Source organism: Oncorhynchus nerka, linkage group LG20, assembly GCF_034236695.1.
Source record: "Oncorhynchus nerka isolate Pitt River linkage group LG20, Oner_Uvic_2.0, whole genome shotgun sequence".
Taxonomy (NCBI): domain Eukaryota; kingdom Metazoa; phylum Chordata; class Actinopteri; order Salmoniformes; family Salmonidae; genus Oncorhynchus; species Oncorhynchus nerka.
Window position 1 is genome coordinate 51,221,934 of NC_088415.1, and position 16,945 is coordinate 51,238,878.

Here is a 16,945-nt window from a genome sequence, read left to right on the forward strand (position 1 = left end):
TGGCTAGTTAGCTAACGTTAGCTAAAGGCATTTGGTATGAACATGTGCATGTGGTCCCAATACATTTAAGCTTGTATTGCTAGCTAACGTTGGTCTTGGTTTTTCTTTTTACCCCCGACTTGGAGAATTATTTAGAAGTTAGCTAACGTTACTTGTCTTAATAGTTATTGCTTTGTTACCATAATGTTAGCTTGCTAGCCAGTTGATTGCTAGCTAGTGCCTGTATGCCAATTAGCTCATTTATCCAGCCATTTTAAAGTTAACAAATTAGCTTGGTGAATTAGACCAGATAACAGACAGCTTAGCTAGCTAACCACCTTGTCACCTGTTTTGATTTGATAGATTCACAGGCTAGTTTGATAGCTAGGCAGTCAGGTGGATTTTTGGATTGTTTGATCATCAGATGGCAATTTGGGATCAATAAGCTTTACGCTGTTTAGGAGAAGCTTTATTTAGCGATCAAATTATTCTCAAACATGGCCCCCAAAAGATGACCAGTGCCCCTAAACATCACTCCCACTGGTGGTGAGGGAGGATTCGTCCACCTCTACGACCATCACTGCTGCCTCAGAGTAAGTGTAATTGCTTAGCCAGCTGGCTACTGTTCAACAGATACACTTCAAGTCCCCCTCTACTTTCAAAGTCTTAACCGTGAGCTAACTCATCCTCCATCCCTCCCTCTCAGGGCTAACCTGGAGGCCCTACAGAAGAAGCTGGAAGAGTTGGATATAGCTGAGCAGCAGAAAAAGCGCTTGGAGGCTTTCCTTACCCAGAAAGTCAAAGCGGGCGAGCTGAAAGACGATGACTTCCACCGCATCTGTGAGCTGGGCGTTGGCAATGGAGGCGTGGTCCACAAGGTGTGCCACAACCCCTCGGGCCTGGTCATGGCCAGAAAAGTGAGTGGTGTCAATGCCGTTGCCAGTATGTGCTGTGGGAATAATTACAAAAGAACCTGGGGAGCTTTGTTCACATTGCCCTAAAAAAATGGAACTGAACTATGGAATTCAAGTGACCTGAACTCAGACCACCTCTTGAGATGGTGTCAGTTTTGGATTGCTTCAGGGGCACTTTTGAGTGTTCGGAGTTCCTTTGGCGTGTACTCGCTGCACACACAAAATAAGCAACCCACTGAGTTCACAATTGTCTGAATGGGACCAAGTGTGACATCCTTCCAGATCTAAGAATGTTATCAGATTGAGGGGAAGTCCACTTGGACAACCAGTGGTTTAGATGGCAAACTCGGTTACCATGGAGTTGCACCTGAGACTGATTTTTCAGTTTAAAATTGATTTCAAAGTTTAACAAACCATACAACTCTATGCACAAGGACTACTGTAACAAATTTACTGAACTGTACAGATGCAAAGTTTGGTAATGGAATTACTGTAAAAGCTACCTCAGTTTTAAACTTTGGCAGTAATTATGTTACCAAACTGCATGTCCAGTAAATGTTTTTGTTATAGTTGTCCTTGTGCGTTATGTTCTAAGGTTTTGTTCAACTGAAATCAATGATTTGTTTGGAATAAAGTGAATGAGTCTCCATGGAAATTGCCTGTAGCTTATCATATTGCTTACACCCGTCTGATCCTTATGTATTTAGAGTATAGGGGTTGGTTATTTTATTTATTTTTCAGACTGGACATCTGTCATGCTAGTGTAACAAGTGCGAAATGGCTGGCTAGTTGGTGTTTCATGCTCGCTCAGACTTTGAAGTAGTTTCCCTTGCTCAGCAAGGGCTGCGGCTTATGTGGAGCAATGGGTAATGATGCTTCTTGGGTGACTGGTGGCATAACTCTGTTACCATGGAGTTGCACTTGAGACTGGCTCAGGTCTCCTTGGCCCAGGTTGGGACTGAAGCAACACTGTTACAATAAAACAATTAGATGGCCATTTTGACTCAACCAGCATTGGCTACTAGTCATGAGACACAGCTGTTTAGATTTTGTATTGTATTCATTCCTCCTCCCTCTCCTTAGCTGATCCATCTGGAGATCAAGCCAGCCATCAGAAACCAGATCATCAGAGAGCTACAGGTGCTGCTTTTGTTGTGATTTAACTTAAAATCTACAAATGTAGTACTCAACAATGTTAAAGGTTTAATTCACTGTTAGGGATGTATCAATAATTTAGTCAAATCTGAGCTAAATAAGGCTATTCCCCTGTTTGTAAACCCCCCCCCTCCCCCACCTGCTCTGTCTCCCTCAGTTGCTACATGAGTGTAACTCGCCCTACATAGTTAGTTTCTACGGGGCCTTCTACAGCGACGGAGAAATCAGCATCTGCATGGAACACATGGTGAGGGAGGGGGAGGTTGAGTGCCTTTCAAGAGCAAGGGAAATATTTTGCGGAGTAGGGGGAGATGGTGAAGTTGCAAATGTAATGCAGGTACTCGGACCTTGCCCTACTGCTGCCGTATGGCAGTGCGGTGGTTGTGAGTGGCTCTCCTCTCTCCCTACAGGATGGGGGCTCCCTGGACCAGGTGCTGAAGGAGGCCAAGAGGATCCCTGAGGAGATCCTAGGGAAAGTCAGCATTGCTGTGAGTACCAGCTACATAGCCTAAAGATGGTGCCAGTCAGATGGCTAGCTTTCCATTGCCTTTTATATTTTATGTATTTTTGAGACTTACCCCAAAACGTTTTGTCACAGGTTCTCAGATGGTTAGCCTATCTACGAGAAAAACACTAGATCATGCACAGAGGTACACGTTGATTTGTTTTACTTACTACTGTATAGTTGTCGTTAGATCTGTCTTGTATGTAGTTGCCCACACTCACTGAAATCCCATCCGTCCCCCAGATGTGAAGCCCTCTAATATCCTGGTGAACTCTCGTGGGGAGATCAAGCTGTGTGACTTTGGTGTGAGTGGACAGCTCATAGACTCCATGGCAAACTCCTTCGTGGGAACACGCTCCTACATGTTTGTGTGTACACCTCCTCTCTGTGTACACCTCTCTCTGTGTGCATGTAAGCCTCTGTGTAATCCATTTATCTGTCTCTAACCAACAGCCGGAGCGATTGCAGGGCACCCACTACTCTGTTCAGTCTGACGTGTGGAGTATGGGCCTGTCTCTGGTGGAGCTATCTATCGGCCGATACCCCCTCCTGACGCCAAGGAGTTGGAGACTATCTTCGGACGGCCCATCATGGATGGGTCCGAGGGAGACATGCACAGCAGCACCTCACCCGGAACCCCCGGGGGCAGACCTGCCAGCAGTGAGAACAGTTTCTCCTCCAGATGGTTAGAATGAAGTTATTTGTACAATTGATCTCTGTTTCACTGTCTTGCAAGCGTTGGGCCTGTGATGGCCATCTTTGAGCTGCTGAACTACATTGTCAACGAGGTGAGCATTGCTGAGGAGACCACCCCCTCATGGCCATAGAATACAAATTATTGTAATAAGATATGACCGACTCTATATCCAAGGCATAGTGTATAGATGGGCTGTTTTTATTCTGTTAATCTTGTTCCAGCCTCCCCCCAAACTGCCCCATGGAGTTTTCACTTCTGATTTCCATGACTTTGACTAGATGGTGAGTCTCCCTCAGTCTGAATGATTTAAAGAATACAATGTCTTGATTTATTGAAATGCATTTATTTGGGTAAAAACGTATACAACGAGATGCAATAAATTCCCAGAGGATGGCGCTTAACCCTTTACACGAGGGAATTGGCCTATTTGGATGGGGCTAAATTGAAATGTTTGTTACAGAAATATGAAATGCATAAGCATGGTAGCAATTAAAAGGGAACAGTGGAGAGTATTGGACCGTTATTAGATAAGTTGAGGACACAAAGGTTCACCTGACAAGACTGAGTCCAAACAATACACTTTGATTTTGCATTTGACCTTTTATTGTACTTTTCGGCAGATTTGCTGATAAGTCTGAAAATACTCTGGATACATTCAGTAATATAACAATATGCGGGGTAGATTCAACATGTATGAACTAGATATATTTTGCAAGGGTTTGAAAGAGGACTAACTGGTGTTCAAGTAGCCACAAACCTAAAGTGTGTGCGCAGTTAAGTTATAAAATACAGTTTTAGGCTTTCGCAAGGCAATTGCGGCACCAATGGTAATTTTGGTGCGCTTAACAGTCATGCGTGCGTGTTCCGCAATGAGTTCTCTACAACTAACAGGCTCATTCTATTCAGAACCACCCTGGGTAATGACGCTCATCTTACCACTGTATATCAAAGATGGTCATTAAACGTTGATACTGTATATGACATGAGTTTGATACGGGAATAAATGGGAAGTGCACATTTGGACTTAGGGGTGTTTGGCCTGCTTGCATGACATCAAAGATGGTAATCCTCAATGTCTTATCTTTCAAAATAGTCCTAATTTACAGCATTTCCCTCACTCGGACAACAAAGCATTGTTGAAAAGTTGCCCAATTAGTGGGAGGGATGGGGGCGACTCCTTGTCGCGTGCGGTGCTCAAGTTCATAAAGGCTGTCAGCCAAACCCCTACAGCACTGAAGTGCAGAGCCTGAGCTCTGTCATTTATAGCATTTTCCTGTGTAGCCACTTCCAATTTTAGGTGCACATCAGGGCCCAAATCTGCAATTTTCAACTGGTGTATATGGGTACGAGTAATGTCACACTTGTTTCCAAAGTGGTCCTCAGCATTAGTCATTAGATCTAACTGCTTTGTTAGATCTGACTACTATGATTTTCTTGTGCTTCAGTCTTATGAAGAACCCAAAAGACCGGGCTGACCTGAAGATGCTGATGGTGAGTTTTGTGCTTATCAACTGCCTGACTTATAATAACCTGGGAAATTGGACAGATTTTATTGACATGCTGATGCACAGATGTAGTTTTGTACTGAGCCAATGATCTCTGTTTCAGAACCACGTGTTTATCAAGCGCTCTGAGGTAGAGGAGGTGGACTTTGCTTGCTGGCTCTGTAAAACCATGGGGCTGAACCAACCCAGCACTCCCACATGCACTGCAGACTAGACACTCATGCAGTGGCCTGTGGACGCAAGCAGCCTCCAACCACATGTATACAAACACACTTTCCTTGTCAGCCACCTTTCCTCTCAGGTGATCCTGGTATGAACTGGCCTGTCAGAAACAAGCCCACAGTTTCAACCGTAATCAACATTGCTTCAATGGTGTGGTTAGGGCAACCCCTCACTGTCAGATTCCCCTATCAGACCGTCAAAGCGGTCTGGCTGTCTGCAGTATCAACAGTGTGGCATCAGGGAGCTTCATTACCCTGGACGAGCAGACCTAAGGTGTAAAATGGGCCTGGTCAAAGGTAGAGGCTTTAGATAAACCCATGCGGTGAACTCTTAACTCACAATCTACAGTTGGCACCAAGTTTTGACATTTATCTACAGTGCCTTCAGAAAATATTCACATCCCTGAATTAAAATAAAATTGAGATTTTGTCACTTGTCACACAATACCCCATAATGTCAGTGGAGTTGTTTCTCAATGTATTAAATGAAAAGCTGAAATGTCTTGACTCAAGTGTTACACCCTTGCCAATGGTGTTTTTTTAAATTTTTAAATGACGATCAAAGAACTGAGATTAACATAAATGCGAGAAGCCTCTACAGAATTAAATATTCCAAACATGCATCCTATTATCAGTGAGGCACTAAAGTAATATTGCCAAAGTGGCAAAGAATGTACTTTTTGTTGAGTACAAAGTGTTATGTTTGGGGGAAACCACAGTGCCACTTCACATTTTCAAGCATGGTGGTGGCTGCTTGTTGTCGGCAAGGCCTTATTTTTTTTTTTAAATATATATTTAGGCAAAAAAGAAACAGACTATAGTTAAGCACGTACAAATCCTAAAGGAAACCCTGGTCTGCTTTCAAAAAGACATTGGGAGACAAATTCACCTTTCAGCAGGACAGTAACCTAAAACACGGCAAAATCTACACTGGAGCTGCATACCAAGATGACATTGAATGTTCCTGGGTGTCCTAGTTTTGACTTGACTAATCTTAACTCTATGGCAAGACTTAAATGGCTGTCTCGTGGTGATTAACCCACTTTTTTTAATTAATGGGAAAGTATTGTACAATCCAGGTGGCAAAGCTCTTAGACTTACCCAGAAAGACTCACAGCTGTAAATGCTGCCAAAGGTGACTAACATGTATTGACTCTGGGTTGAATACTCAACAACAAAACAAAATGCATTTCTTCCACTTTGACAGTGTTTTGTGTAGCTCAATGACAAATCTATTTTAATCCCACTGGAAAAAGTCAAGGGGTGTGGGTTCTTTCTGAAGGCACTATTTTGCATTGCTGTAACACCAGAACCATTTGAACAGAGGTTACGCAGAAATATACGCCTTGTTTTAGAAATAAAGAAATCGGGATACTTGACATCACAAACTAAGCGAGACCTATTTCAGCTTCCTGAGTATGTAAACACAACTGCACTTCATCTATTTTCCCAAGATCATCTTATTTTGCTTTTCAGTTACATTTATCAATCACTCTGTACGAGCAATAACCCAAACATGGGCCACCGCTGCAGTGTATATTGGTCTTTTTTGCCAGGCCATAGGTATTGTTACGATCATGATTAGGAGTTACTCATATGTATTGACATACATGTACATTGTATTTCTTCACATCTCTGTGTATGCATATTCAACAGAGGCTGGTGGGGGGAGCTATAGGAGTATCGGCTCATTGTAACGTCTGGAATGGAATACATGGAACGGTAATAAACATATGGAAACCACATGTTTGACTCCGTTCCATTTATTTAATACCAGCCAATACAATGAGCCCGTCCTAAAGCTCCTCCAACCAGCCTCCTCTGATATTCAGATATGTTAAGCTTATATGCATACTGTACATCAGTTTTTATTTTTCTCTTTTGGCAGTTTGAGTGTGTCAATGAGATGTGGGATGGCATCCTGTCCAATTATTTCACATTAGTGAAGTTAAAGGAAATTATACTAGAAGAGGATGCCATTAGACTATTGAGATGCAGCCCTAGTGTCTGTGTCCTGGCCAGGCTCCCTCCATCCCTTTGGCTGTAGGAGAGATGCATGCCTGACCAGTGTTGGGAGATGAGCACACCTTAACCAGAGTCATTTATATCTCATAGTGTTTCCCATGTCCTGTCCTCAAGTACCCCCAACAGTACACATGTTGTACACATGTTTGTTGTAGCCCCGGACAAACTCACCTGATTCAACTCATTGAGGGTTGTGGGTACTCTTACTGGAGTTGGGAAACACTGTCGTAATATACACTTAAGTGTACAAAACATTAAGAACACCTTCCTAATATTGAGTTGCACCCCCTTTTGCCTTCAGAACAGCCTCAATTCATTGTGGCATGGTCTCTACAAGGATGCTGGCCCATGTTTGGGTGGTGGACCATTCTTGATAAACAAACTGAGTGTGAAAAACCCAGCAACGTTGCAGTTCTTAACACAAACCGGTGCATCTGGCACTTATTACCATACCCCGTTCAAAGGCTCTCAAACCTTTTGTCATTACCATTCACACTCTGAATGCCACACATACACTATCCATGTCTCAATTGTCTCAAGGTTTAAAAATACTTCTTTAAACCTGTCACCTCCCCTTCAAAACAATCAAATTGTATTTGTCACATGCGCTGAATAAATAAAGTTAATTAAATTTAAAAAATGATACAAAATAACAATGAGGCTATATACAGGGGGTACCGGTACCGAGTCAATGTGTGGGTGTACAGCTTAGTCAAAGTAATTTGTACATGTAGGTAGGGGTAAAGTGACTATGCATAGATAATAAACAGTGAGTGGCAGCAGTTGTAAAAACAAAGGTGGGGGGTGTCAATGCAAATAATCCGGGTGGCCATTTGATTAATTGTTCAGCAGTCTTATGGCTTGGGAGTTGAAGCTGTTAAGGAGACTTTTGGACCTAGACTTGGTGCTCCGGTACCGCTTGCCATGTGGTAGCAGAGAGCACAGTCTATGACTTGGATGACTGGAGTCTTTGACAATTTTTGGGCCTTCCTCTGACATCGATTAGTGTATATATAGGTCCTGGAGGCAGGAACCCAGTGATGTACTGGGCTGTATGCACTACCCTCTATAGCGCCTTACAGTCAGTTGCCAAGCAGTTGCCATACCAGGCGGTGTTGCAAGCGGTCAGGAAGCTCTCGATGGTGCAGCAGTATAACTTTTTTAGGATCGCGGGACCTATGCCAAATCTCCTGAGGGGGAAAAGGCGTTGTCGTGCTCTCTTCATTACTTTCTTGGTGAGTTTGGACCATGATAGTTTATTGGTGATGTGAACACCAAGGTACTTGAAACGTCATCTACACGGATTAAAGTGGATTTAACAAGTGACATCAGTAAGGGATCATAGCTTTCACCTGGATTCACCTGGTCAGTCTGTCATGGAAAGAGCATGAGTTCTTCATGTTTTGTACACTTAGTATACAGCAGGGCATGGATCTGCCATAAAATAAGTGTGTTTCTGTGTCCTGGGGTGGTCGAGGGCCTTTCACTGATTTCTTTGCTTCTCTTTGTGTATTTCTTCTCAACAATGGTTTAAAACTATGGATGTTTTGTACCATGTCAAAAACATCAAAATGTTTTCATGCCATAATTGTCAATAAATGATATGTATTGTCACAACGGAACACAATCTCCTTATTTTCTATAAAACTATTGAAAGCAAATTCTAAAGGGATTTTCTTTCATGGCATGACATGAACTACCGGTATCCTGGGGTGTATTCACTAGGAATGAAATGGGGAGGGACCTACCTGAATCTGTAAAATAAACTCTTGTTTCGGTAGCAATATTTTTGCAACGGTTTGCTACATTGTGGTAAAACACTCATGATACCACTAGGGGGAAGTATAGCAATTCAGAGACGCTCAGGGTAGAAGTTGCCCTCAAGCACAGATCTAGGACCAGCTTACCAAGAGGGAAAACAGCAAACCTGACCTTAGATTAGTGTCTAAAAACAATTGTATCATATCCCTTCAAAGGCCACTTCAGTAGAGTAAACAGATTCCCCACAGCCGATCTTACCTATGTGCTAAGGATGTTGACTGTGTAGGTTTTGTGTGTACACTCACGCTTGAGCGTGTGTGTGTATGAGTGTGTTGGGGATAAGTCTAAAGCTTAAAGAGCTCAGATTCTAGCAGAGTATGTGCAGGTTTTTGTATATAAGTCTGTGTGTGTGTGCACACGTTTGTGTGGTGGGGGTAATTCTAGAACTTAGAGAGGAGGGGGGCTATGAGGGAGATGGGGGGGTGGGTTGCTCTAAGCCACTGCGGCAGTAAAACAGCAAAGTCTGCAGTCATTAATATGCAAATATGCAAATTAGAGGGTAATTAAGATCCTGCGTTCGTCAGTAGCTCTTTGATTGCTAATGAATTCCAATCTGCAAGAAAGGGGGAGGAGAAGATGAGGAAAAAGCAAGTGGAAAAGAGAGACAGAGAAGAGTAGAGAGAGGTATATTGCACCTCTAATCACGTTCTGTGAAAACAGGAAAGGGTAATGGGGGTCCACCATTAGAGGGTGAATAGGCCTATGCATGAATGCTTAGATGGATAAATGAAAAATAGATTAATGCTTTTGTCTATTGTCATGACAGAATGTTGTCTCTGTCAGAGAGTGAAGGGTGTGGTTGTTGTTAAACAGTGATTAACGTACATCATCACCAAACACACAGCATGGTACAAGCCAGACCCGCTACGGGGAGCAAGAGAGATGCATGCTGGTTAACGGTGATTCTTATGACCCCCGTTGAGCTAGAGAGGGAGAGAAAAAGAGAGCAGTATGGAGAGAAAAAGAGCAAGAGGTAGCCTGGCGGGGGGGGGTTGCAATGGCAGCATATGTGTCATTGAGCACGAAGGATGTTATTTTATATTTTTGGCAAGCAGTAACTTCACCCACGGGCAGACACACTGCTGTTATTGTTGCTTCAGTGCTCCCTTGGCACCCCTAATCCCCCCCCCTCACTCTCTCTCCTTACATAGCCTTCAACCCCCACCCATCTTCATCTCTTTCTATCTCTCTATCGTTCGCTTGCATATTATGGCAACAACACCTCTTTCCAAACATCGCCACAGAGATAATTTTGTTGCTTTAGAATTAAGTTGCCCTTCTCCACTGATCTAAGATCAGTTTTATGTTTTTTTCTTGTAATAATTTATTTGGGCAGTAATTATGGCAAGCTGGTCCCAGATCTGCACTATTGAGTTTGTTGCATTTGTTACAGGAAACAGGAAACCATAGTCATAACAGGAAGCCCCAGGTTTTGCACACTGTACCTGATGCGTGGGTGGCTGCACAGGGCCTACCTGCTAAGAAAGGGGAGCTGTACAACTGTAGAGAGAGGGAGCCCAGGAAAGCGTGGGTGGAAGAGAGGGTGCTTTAGGGTTAGGAGGATGGGGTTCCACGCTTAAAATAGCTTTTCATACTTTGCGTAGGCCTATAGGTAAACCACACCACCGTACAATGCTACAGTGCAAAGATGGCAATACCTATATAAAACAGAATTTCACGCTTTTACAGAAGAAGTGGTAAGACCTTTCCACAGGTGCAAAAAAGCCTAGTAAATCTAGGACATAGTAACCTTTTATCATAAACTGCTCATAGCTGAGAGGGGAGGAAAAAACACAACGTAGATACAAATGTATGACAGCAATGACATCAACTTCGAATCGGCATTAAAAATCATTACAACAGCAGAATAGTAGAAACGAGGTGAGGGAGGAAAGAGCAGGTCAGGAAACGAAGTGAACATCTCACCCTTGGTTTGTGAAGCCACACATGTGGTGCGCTCTGTACTCTTGTGAAGGCTGGGGCAGATGTAGCTCAACTCAATACCACTGAATTTTTTTTTCTTTCTTTTGAAACACATCAACACACACACATACACAAACACACAAAAACTAACATGAGCCACAGACACATGCTGTGCTTGTTTATTTTACCACTGAAATACCTGTCTCACGAGAACCAGGTCCAGAGTCTGTATTACTTGCCATTCCCTCTACAAAACCATAGCGGAAAACCAGGAGCTCTTTTGCCCTTTTCTCTCTCTCACACACACACACACACACACACACACACACACACACACACACACACACACACACACACACACACACACACACACACACACACACACACACACTCCTTTATACAATACACACTTCATGTCAGACCCAGCTGTTACTCAGTGCCCGACCCCCCTCAACTGATGAAGCCTTGGTGCATTCAGACAATTCATAACAGACTACTTGCCCCTGTGGAGGGAACGCTACAATCATCCAAACTTCCATTTCATTATACTACTGATGGACACAAATAATGTTGACAGGGATTTTGGATTTAAGCCAACGGCTAACACCATTGGTGGGCTTGCCATAGTGGGCTTACCATAGTGGGCTTACCATAGTGGGCTTATAGTGACACATGTCTCAACGATACAAACGGGGTCCAAAAACCTAAGAAATAGGAAATGAGATGCACTTCAAATACAATAATCTAAATCTTGTCAGTCAAACAAATGTATCATCCTCCTCCCAAATGGAGAAAAGGTGTCTGTCTATACTAACTAATCACAGTGTAATAGAACAGTAATAACACATTTTCCTGTTATATGCACTCCTTTCCCTTTCTCTATAACACATGGCATATGTTGCTGCCCATACAGTTTCCCTGCCCCCACGCTATACATTCTTGTTGTGGTCTTGTCCACTAATTCCTCACCTCCCAATGTATATTGAGTCATAAGCTAGGGCCACCAGGGATGGTTAGTCCTCTGTTTCAGGTCCAGATCGGTTGCAGAAGAAAACACTGTGCACTATTCTCTCCCGGTGAACCTTATATAAGACAGATGAAAACTTCTTAGCTCACAAGCTGTTCTCACAAAGGATCAATATAAAAGGCAAATGCTGCTGTATCCTGTACTTTTAAACCCCCTCTTTAACCACACTTTCACACCACTGAGGTGGAGCCATTTGTCCAATGCTGCCTTTGGAGTGACACACACACAAACACGTACACACACACACACAAACACACACACACATGCAGAAATCCTGACCCCTGATCTGCCCCCTCTAATTATTTTGTGTAAAATAAATGTTAATACTGGTAGGCTAGATTATTATTAACAGATACTATCTATGTGCTTAAATCTGCAATACTCTTTTGTTGGAGGATAGGGTGGGCTGGTAGATCACATTAGGTCTAAATGGATTAGGATACTAGTAACCTTCATGCATTATCTTAGTAGCCTATATTCATGTTTTGTTGTTGTTGTTTTTACAGAATTTGTGACTGAATTGTATAGGCCCTGTGCAAATAGGATATATGTACGGCTTGTTGATGTACCTAATATGAGGATACATATTTTGCAATGGTTTTCAAGTTCAGCCTTTACCAATAACTGCATCATGCACTGTTATTGCAGTTAAACACATTATTAAAATGAAATGCTGTCCATAACACGGACCATAGCGGGTCCATGATGGGGTAACCTTGGAGGCAGGCCCAACGAACAATGTCGATATATATTTGGACTTTCTTACTGTCAATCAGATTCTCGTGGCATACCATTGGTTGTGCGTCTGCTGTATTATCGTTCCATCTCACACTGTTTCTGGTCTGCCACTATTCGGTTTTCCGCAGTCTCCCTCCGCAAATTGACGTAGTTCTCATGGTTTGCGATTTAAAAAAGATGTAATTTTAATGCATCGACAATAACACTGATGCTGTACAGCATTTTAGCATCTCCATATCGATGTGTTACTGGATGTTTATTGAAAACGGCAGTGTTTAGTGTAGGGCGTTTGAAATCGGACACCACTGGTGTTTTTACGATCCTCGTAAGCCGCGGAGGGATACTCTTTTGGAACCGACAATTGTGGAGGCTGTTAACATGTCTACTCGGAGGATAAAATGGTTACAATTGTCGCAACTAAAATAATCGATTGAGATATCACAAGAGTGATGAAGCTATTTGGAAACGTTGTCTCATTTTCCTGACGTGGACTCTATAACGAACCAATAAGGGTTAGGGAGAACACGATATCGTCGTTCGCTCTTCATTTTACAGTCCGGAGCACAGAGAGGGAATCTATCCCCAACTTTGTTTTTCTCTCTACAAGCGTTCTCCCCCCCCCTGTTGGATGCTACATAATTAAAGAGGTTACTGAAAGGTAAATACACCACATCACACACTGTATATTTGTGAACGATATTATGATATTGACCGGCATATGTTTGGCGGGGGCATTGTGTAACTTTAGCGAATAATAACAATAATAATAATAATAATAATAATGAGTTGTGTGAGTAGCACTCCCGGAGAAAACGGGGTCTTGAATTTTTGTCCGGCCTGGGCCATGGGAGCGAGCATGCAGCAGTTGGGCAGTAACGCCAGCTACTTGCAGGCTTGTCGGAAAATAACGTTACTTCTTTGTTCACTTTGGACAACATTGTCAAGTTTTAAAAGTAAACTAACATGCCAGTTCGAACGGCTAAATCATTGTAGTGATGCTACTGGCATTTCTGTATCAATATTTTTTGGAATAACAGACTAAATGTTTTTTTTTAGACGGTTCGAAATTTGGTTAAATATTTAGTGGAAAACTTTGTGGTGTAGAGGAAAGTTGCGCCCAGAAAGGCACGCATGCATGCCTCTATTTTCTGGGTCAAATAGGCTGTTTTTATATTTATTTTATAATACACGTACGATCTAATTTATCTCAATTCCCAGTTATGTGCTCCTCAACATTTTCCACTCTGTTTATTTCACATTTGGCAGTAAATTCCTTCCCCCCACCCTCTTCTGTCGCGTTGAACCCCGTGAACATGAACATAAGCAATGTACATTCTTTACACGGTTCGACACATTTTATTATCGTTTTTCCATCATGCACATTTAATTTAATAGGCAAGGAGAGCAAATTTTACCCCATTGTTCTAGCCGTTATCACAAACTTTATCAGGGCCTGACTCTCTTTGTGTTCTAGACTAACAGACTAGCGGAGAAGTCGTGTGTATTCGACAGCTAATTCACAACCGGTTTCTCACCCATCCCAAACGCACCGACTGAACAATAATTTATGGGCTGACAATGGTAAAACCTGCACTTGGGGGATTCCGTCGAAATCCACAAAAACTATTTAGATTCGCGGTCCGGGAAGGCCTAAGTATTGGGGAGGGGGGGGGGGTTCGTCAGTGGGGCCTATTATGGAACTTCGATTTTAGGGAGTTGGCAGATTTCCGCAGCAAATGGGACTTGCAGAGGACTGTAGGGCAACTGTTGAACGTCTGCTGCAGCATGATTTTCTGTACCAACAAGGTCATACTACTTTTCAGTAGTAATGCATGTGTTAGTGTACTCCTTATACTAGTCATGTCCATCAAAAGCATCCTGACTATGTGATTCTAAGTAGGTTATAGTATACTTTTTGTTACAAGGCTTACATAACTATCATGCAGCCTATTCATGATTACATTCCCCACAGTGACAAGTTTACCAAACTGAGTTTTGCATGAGGCCCCCTCTTATCTTTGCACTTTCTTGTGTGTTGGCTCTTGGCCATGGGGTGCTGCCTGCCTGGTAGTGTTTCAGATGCTACCCTCGAGGGAAGACACACTCACCATCACCAACAAAACTGATGCTCAGCACACAGGCTACTCTTGTTCTTGATGTGTCTGAAATCCTTTCACACAACCAGAACCCAGTGCTTGTCGATGCCCTGAGCTGTTCATTAGCCTACTTAGATGATTGTGTTTGATTTTGGAACACAGATTTTGTAGCCTAAACTTTACTCTGGCTGAAGTTTGAGGAAAACACTTGACACCTGAGTTATGTTCATCTGGTACAAACGGGGAAATGTTGTGAAACAGAACAACTAGGTCCTTTATTTGATAAACTCATGGGGTGTAATGGCCTTTGATGTCTAGGCTGGTATTGTTGTTGTTGACAACGACTCTTGAAGCAGGTTGGTTTCTTAGGTTGCAGAGGCAGTCAGGGCTGAGGAAGGAGGAGAGAGGCGAGTATTGGCTTTGTGGTAGACCAGAGGCCATACTCCAGATAGCTGACTGATGTGGGCTAGAATGGGGAAAGCCCAGAGTTTGTGACACTAGATCTTTGATAAAGGCTCTGAAAATCTCTAATACCCAATGATTAAAGCATCACCAGTAGTTCATCCCAGAGTGTACGTTTGCTAGTAGTTTCCATACCTTAAGGGATTCCACACCACCTGTTTTGTAGATTGAGCTATGTAGCACAAATCTGCAGGCCACAATTCCAAATGAATGGGAAAGAGTTGCGTCATCTAACTCAATAACAGAGCAGGAAACTTGTAGCAGTGAAATAACTAGTAGGCTATATTTGTGCCATCCCTCTCCCTTTATTGGCCTTTTGAAGTGTGTGTAAAGGGTGCTTTGTGTGTTTTGCCAACCCTACTGTTGGTCATTCTATACAGAAGGCAAGTGATATCATGCTGACTCGATGCTCGTGACATTTTCACCATGATGGCCAACCGGGTATCAAACCTGATTTACTTTTACATTCCCAAGACTGTTAGCCCACTGAACTAAAGCCTATGCGTGGGGAGCCCCTTGTTTGCTCAGGGAACAAACTTCAGTCTTCAGGTCTCAGACAAGTTTGCTTATCACGTTGACCACCTACATGCTCTGCCAAATGTGAACTTATGTTCTACAAGGGGAATTGTAATGTGGAGTATCCATTCCAAAGAGATGTCTAAACACACAGTAAAAAGTGGTTGCAACCAAGTTAATGGTTTTTTGTAGAGAAATCTTGGTGTCTGAATAAGCCATTTGTTGGTGGATTTGAATCCTGATGCTGAACATGTACCCTTGACACAGGAATCAATTGATTAAGATTTGACTTCACACTTTTGTCACTCTGATTCTCTTGTCTTCTGTCTTTCAACTATTTGTACCTCTAGACCAGGAGTCTCCAACCTTTTCTAGCATGAGAGCTACTTTGAGAGCCCTGGCCCACACACAAATTCAGTTTTATACCCCCCCAAAAAAAATCTCAATTTTATTTTTTTCCTGATATTAGATTTTTTTAGTTTCCACTCAAAATGTCTATTGTTCTTAGAGAAACAATGGAAATGGATGTCCTGTGTCCATGCCAATTCTTAAATCACATCAAAAGACTATTTATTTTTAGTTTGGGAAGATTTGAGTGTACTTCCCCTTTAATTACATCTAGTGAGTGAGGAATGTGCCGTTCTAGCAATGGTGCTTTACTGCTGCTACTCATTTCATGGCAAAGTATGCAAATTAACAAATAATATATTCAGATTTATGTACTTACTGCTGATATACTTCTGCCAGGTAAGCCTACTTTGCAGTTAACATTTAATTGAGGGGAAGGTATTTCTGTCAACCCACTAGACTGTTATCGCATCAATGGTCTACACACTGACAAATGCACACGCCACACAGACAGACGGGCAGATATTCTGTTAGGATTGGCTCCCCCCTGGGGTGGAATAATGACGATGTCGTGTTGATTAGATATTAGCTGGAAGCCAACAGTGTCTGATACTTGCAAGGTTTTGTTTATGACAGTTTTTTTTTTTTTACCCTGCAACGCGTGAAAATTGCATGTACTTTCAGAATTGTTTGGCGAGCTACTCATAGGTGGGCTGCTGGTGGCTGGCGATCGACCTGCTGGAGACCCCTGCTCTAGACCATGTGTCACTCATTCCACTGAGGCGGAGTGTCTGCGGGTTTTCATATAGAATTTTATTTGTCACATACACATGGTTAGCAGATGTTAATGCGAGTGTAGCGAAATGCTTGGTTTTCACTCCCCCCTTGCGTTAGCTTGATGAATTAAGGTCATTGATTAGTTAGGAACTCCCCTCACCCGGTTGTGTAGATCTTAATTGGATACAAATTGAAAGGGAAAAACGAGCAGACACTTGGCCATACATGGAATGAGT

At 42.6% G+C, this 16,945-nt stretch overlaps 1 protein-coding gene and 1 pseudogene across 2 annotated transcripts in view; both read left to right on the forward strand.

The window, feature by feature from the left end:
* The first annotated feature begins 476 nt into the window (after positions 1-476).
* Positions 477-6,364, forward strand: LOC115102717 (dual specificity mitogen-activated protein kinase kinase 2-like; annotated as a pseudogene).
* A 6,249-nt stretch (positions 6,365-12,613) lies between these two features.
* Positions 12,614-16,945, forward strand: part of LOC115102718 (transcription factor E2-alpha-like) — a 43,077-nt gene continuing 38,745 nt past the window's right edge. Inside the window, exon 1 of one of the 2 annotated variants that reach the window (XM_029622952.2) lies at positions 12,614-13,168. The gene's annotated coding sequence lies outside the window, so the exon portion shown is untranslated. The remainder of the gene's footprint in view (positions 13,169-16,945) is intronic. The other variant, XM_029622953.2, reaches the window with a different exon arrangement.